We start from the raw sequence: 6,000 nt of genomic DNA on the forward strand, positions 1-6,000 counted from the left end.
ACTCGCCTCCTCTGACCCCTTCACTAGCCTGTCCCCCAAACAAATGTCAAAATGTAGATACCAGACAGCCAGTATTCACCATTGTATTCCTGCGTCTTTATGCTATTCAAACAAAAGAAGCACCACTGTTGGGGATATCAGTCAGCTGCAAAAGTTATTATCATGCCAGCCCAGAGACATTGTTTTGGTGATGAAGACAGACTAGTGTGATGACCCTCCCACTCTGTCTGCCATATTCTTTCTCTTTGCTCTTCTTTTCCTTATTAGGATGTCGGTGGGCGGAGCTGGGAGGGTTGTCAGCTAAATAGGACACACCTGGGTCCGGGTTTGTGCTGAGATAAATGCACCTTTTCCCCATCGAATAGCCCCCGTGATATGCAACTGTTCAGGGAAGTCAGGAACCAATACACGCAGTCAGTCAGGAAAGCTAAGGCCAGCTTCTTCAGGCAAAAGTTTGCATCCTGTAGCTCCAACTCCAAAAAGTTCTGGGACACTGTGAAGTCCATGGAGAACAAGAGCACCTCCTCCCAGCTGCCCACTGCACTGAGGCTAGGAAACACGGTCTCCACCGATAAATCCATGATTATCGAAAACTTCAATAAGCACTTCTCAACGGCTGGCCATGCCTTCCGCCTGGCTACTCCAACCTCGGCCAACAGCTCCGCCCCCCCGTAGTTCCTCACCCAAGCCTCTCCAGGTTCTCCTTTACCCAAATCCAGATAGCAGATGTTCTGAAAGAGCTGCAAAACCTGGACCCGTACAAATCAGCTGGGCTTGACAATCTGGACCCGCTATTTCTGAAACTATCTGCCGCCATTGTCGCAACCCCTATTACCAGCCTGTTCAACCTCTCTTTCATATCGTCTGAGATCCCCAAGGATTGGAAAGCTGCCGCAGTCATCCCCCTCTTCAAAGGAGGAGACACCCTGGACCCAAACTGCTATAGACCTATATCCATCCTGCCCTGCCTATCTAAGGTCTTCAAAGCCAAGTCAACAAACAGGTCACTGACCATCTCGAATCCCACCGTACCTTCTCCGCTGTGCAATCTGGTTTCCGAGCCGGTCACGGGTGCACCTCAGCCACACTCAAGGTACTAAATGATATCATAACCGCCATCGATAAAGACAGTACTGTGCAGCCGTCTTCATCGACCTCGCCAAGGCTTTCGACTCTGTCAATCACCAAATTCTTATCGGCAGACTCAACAGCCTCGGTTTTCGGATGACTGCCTTGCCTGGTTCACCAATTACTTTGCAGACAGAGTTCAGTGTGTCAAATCAGAGGGCATGCTGTCCGGTCCTCTGGCAGTCTCTATGGGGGTGCCACAGGGTTCAATTCTCGGGCCGACTCTTTTCTCTGTATATATCAATGATGTTGCTCTTGCTGCGGGCGATTCCCTGATCCACCTCTACGCAGACGACACCATTCTATATACTTTCGGCCCGTCATTGGACACTGTGCTATCAAACCTCCAAACGAGCTTCAATGCCATACAGCACTCCTTCCGTGGCCTCCAACTGCTCTTAAACGCGAGTAAAACCAAATGCATGCTTTTCAACCGATCGCTGCCTGCACCCGCATGCCCGACTAGCATCACCACCCTGGATGGTTCCAACCTTGAATATGTGGACATCTATAAGTACCTAGGTGTCTGGCTAGACTGCAAACTCTCCTTCCAGACTCACATCAAACATCTCCAATCAAAAATCAAATCCAGAGTCGGCTTTCTATTCCGCAACAAAGCCTCCTTCACTCACGCTGCCAAGTTTACCCTAGTAAAACTGACTATCCTACCGATCCTCGACTTCGGCGATGTCATCTACAAAATGGCTTCCAACACTCTACTCAGCAAACTGGATGCAGTCTATCACAGTGCCATCCGTTTTGTCACTAAAGCACCTTATACCACCCACCACTGCGACTTGTATGCTCTAGTCGGCTGGCCCTCACTACATATTCGTCGCCAGACCCACTGGCTCCAGGTCATTTACAAGTCCATGCTAGGTAAAGCTCCGCCTTATCTCAGTTCACTGGTCACGATGGCAACACCCATCCGTAGCACGCGCTCCAGCAGGTGTATCTCACTGATCATCCCTAAAGCCAACACCTCATTTGGCCGCCTTTCGTTCCAGTACTCTGCTGCCTGTGACTGGAACGAATTGCAAAAATCGCTGAAGTTGGAGACTTTTATCTCCCTCACCAACTTCAAACATCAGCTATCCGAGCAGCTAACCGATCGCTGCAGCTGTACATAGTCTATAGGTAAATAGCTCACCCTTTTTCACCTACCTCATTCCCATACTGTTTTTATACTGTTTTTATTTATTTACTTTTCTGCTCTTTTGCACACCAATATCTCTACCTGTACATGCCCATCTGATCATTTATCACTCCAGTGTTAATCTGCAAAATTGTATTATTCGCCTACCTCCTCATGCCTTTTGCACACATTGTATATAGACTGCCCATTTTTTTCTACTGTGTTATTGACTTGCTAATTGTTTACTCCATGTGTAACTCTGTGTTGTCTGTTCACACTGCTATGCTTTATCTTGGCCAGGTCGCAGTTGCAAATGAGAACTTGTTCTCAACTAGCCTACCTGGTTAAATAAAGGTGAAATAAAATAAATAAATAAAAATTCATTGAGGAGACTCTCTCCATGCAGACACACTGTTGGATTTTGGTTGTGGCTGTTTTGTTTTGTTTGTTTGTTTGTTTGTTTGTTTGGGCACCTTTCAACGCCCCTCATTATCACATCTATGCACGCAACCAATCACTTACACTACTGATTACACACCATTGTTTATTGTATATAAGTTACTTCAGTTAACTTCTTGAGTGTAGGGGGCAGGATTTTAGTTTATTTTTGTCTAAAAATACGTACCCATTTGAAACTGCCTATTTCTCAGGCCCAGAAACTAGGATATGCATATAATTGTCAGATTAGGATAGAAAACACTAAAGTTTCCAAAACTGTCAAAAATATTGTCTGTGAGTATAACAGAACTGATATTGCAGGCGAAAACCTGAGGAAAATCAAACGAGGAAGTGCTGTTTTTCCTGAAAGCTCTCTGTTCCATTGGAAGCCTTGCCTCCATTTAAAGGGATATCAACCAGATTAATTTTCCTATGTCTTCCTCAAGGTATCAACAGTCTTTAGATATAGTTTCAGGCTTTTAGTTTGAAAAATGAGCGAGAAAGATAACATTGCGTCAGTGGATAGCTGGGTGTTCGCTGAGTTTTGCTTGCGCAACAGAGTGGGGCAGCCATTGTCTCTCCCTCTCCTATTGAAAAAGCAACAGTCCCGGTTGATATATTATCGATTATATATTTTAAAAACAACCTACGGATTGATTATAAAAAACCTTTGATATGTTTCTGTGGACATTACGGATAGTATTTGGAATTTTCATCTGCGATGTCGTGACCGCTCGAGCCTGTGGATTTCTGAACATAACGCGCCAAACAAATGGAGGTATTTTGGATATAAAATAATCTTTATGGAACAAAATGAACATTTATTGTGTAAATAGGAGTCTCGTGAGTGCAAACATCTGAAGATCATCAAAGGTAAGTGATTTAATTTATTGCTTTTCTGACTTTCGTGACCAATCTACTTGGCTGCTAGTGTTTGTAATATTTTGTCTACTGAGAGAAATGTTCTTACATAAACACTTGTTATGCTTTCGCCGAAAGGCTGTATTGAAATCTGACACGCCAGGTGGATTAACAACAAGCTAAGCTGTGTTTTGCTATATTGCACTTGTGATTTCATGAAAATTAAATATTTGTAGTAATTTCATTTGAATTTGGCGCTCTGCAATTCAGAGGGTGTTGATGAAAGTGATCCCGCTAAAGGGATGGGTGCGTCAAGAAGTTAATAAATATATTTTTGTTATTCCTTATCGCCATGTTGTCTCCCTCTGTTACGGGCTACCTGCAGTATGTACTTTTTTGGGAGACCTGACCAAATTCACATAGAAATGTGAGTTATAGATATATAATTCTCACGGAGCGGCAGGGTAGCCTAGTGGTTAGAGCGTTGGACTAGTAACCGGAAGGTTGCAAGTTCAAACCCCGAGCTGACAAGGTACAAATCTGTCGTTCTGCCCCTGAACAGGCAGTTAACCCACTGTTCCTAGGCTGTCATTGAAAATAAGAATTTGTTCTTAACTGACTTGCCTAGTTAAATAAAGGTAAAAATTAAAAGCAAGTATATGAAGCAAGTCTATGAAGTGGTAGATCTGTTCTATGTGAAGATTTTAATTTTTGAATCTTTTACTTTCCATTTTGTACACCAGCTGAAAATACTTTTTGGTTATTGAAAATTAATTTCACAGCTGTTAAGATGGTACAATGATTTTCTACACTTGCTTGTTTTGTCACAAACTGAAATTAGGCGAACTACTCGTGTGTGTGTGTGCGTGTGAGATAAGGTCGAAGGCAGTCAAATTAGGCTACACCTAGTGAATTTATAGCCTGAATATTCAGTGGTGCATGGGTTAGCTGTGGCTACCACATGGCCTACTCAACAGGTAGCCTAGCAGAAAGGTCACTGGTTAGAATCCCCGAGCCGACTAGCTGAAAAATCTGATGTGCCTTTGAACAAGACACTTAAAGCAAAATGCAACTGTAAGATGCTCTGGATAAGTGCATCTACTAAATGACCAAAATGTAAATTCCTGCCAGGCATTTCAGGACAGCCATTTTCCTATAGGGGTTGATATTCAGCCTGTGTACATGAAGCTAAATATTAATCTGCTCAACACTATAGGTAGCCAAGGAACCTAGATTGTGATGAACAGCATTCTTTTACCATTGGACATACTATCACTGGGTATAGGCCTACTCTCTTCAGGCTTATTAAAAGGACTATGTCTACTGCTTCAGACACTACCAGAAAAAGAAGCAAGGCTTGGATCATTATTTGCTGTCCATAGGTGCAATTGGATTTCAGAACTTCGGAGAGCGACAGAGGCTGTCAGAGGTTTATAAATAGGAAAACACCTATTGTGCAATCGTACAACCACACTTACTGTGATTACCTTTTTTTTCACAATGACTTGAAATTCCAAATCGTATTCACTTTCATTTCTGTTGTGGGCCGACCTTCTGGCCATGGATTATTGAATTGCTGCGTGTTACATCAGAACCAGCGTGCGTAAAGAGCATTGTGCCAACACGAGGATAAACCTAACCCTCTTTGTACCTGAGGCACAAACCATGCTGTTAATAATGGGAATTCAAATTTACAAAACATTTTATAAAAACACTGACACTAGATTATATAGGGTGTAATGTATGGGCTCATATATATTGCCCTTTGGAATAGAAAGATGGCTAGCCTAGATCTCCATTGTTCATAGTTCAATGCATTGCTCATGTTTGTAAAAATCTACAATGCTAGAACCAGATACTCTGGGGGAAAAAATTACAATTCACAAAATCTACAATTTAATTGATTTACAATTTAATATTCTGCTGAAATTCTGAGACTGCAATTGGCACGAAACGTGAAATACCGTGCGCAATGCTCACTAGTTAGCGTCAAATGTATTATAGTCTATATAATCGGTTTATTTATAGCCTATAATTAACCTACATAGCCTAGTGATATCTACTTTGTCCCAATGTTGTAATGCCTGAATATCTAAAAGTGCTGAGACTTATGCAGTTGTCAGACATTCAGGCCTGCCCTGTCCTGAAGCCCTACTATCCTGTAGCCTACCCCACTGTACTCTCGCTTCCACACTTTGAGCCATCTAAACAACAATCAAATAAGTAAAAAATGATTTCAGTATCACTCCGCTAGCTGAGATTAAAATATCGTTGGTGTTATGAATTCCCTACCTTGTTTGCAGGGCGATGCACGGAGTTTCAGAACGGTGTGGGTCTCACGCAATATAGGGCAGAGTGAAGGAGAAAGAGAAAGCACGGAGGGGCGGACTGAGCAGGCGCAATCAGACAACAAGGAGGGCGGGGTCGTTGTGTAATTG

General features: G+C 42.9%; 1 protein-coding gene across 2 annotated transcripts in view; it reads right to left on the reverse strand.

Moving 5' to 3' along the window:
• Nucleotides 1–6,000, reverse strand: part of LOC118371599 (voltage-dependent anion-selective channel protein 2-like) — a 27,406-nt gene extending 21,406 nt beyond the window's left edge. The window contains exon 1 of one of the 2 annotated variants that reach the window (XM_052478978.1): nucleotides 5,855–6,000. The gene's annotated coding sequence lies outside the window, so the exon portion shown is untranslated. The remainder of the gene's footprint in view (nucleotides 1–5,854) is intronic. The other variant, XM_052478979.1, reaches the window with a different exon arrangement.

This window comes from Oncorhynchus keta, chromosome 25 (assembly GCF_023373465.1).
Source record: "Oncorhynchus keta strain PuntledgeMale-10-30-2019 chromosome 25, Oket_V2, whole genome shotgun sequence".
Classification (NCBI taxonomy): domain Eukaryota; kingdom Metazoa; phylum Chordata; class Actinopteri; order Salmoniformes; family Salmonidae; genus Oncorhynchus; species Oncorhynchus keta.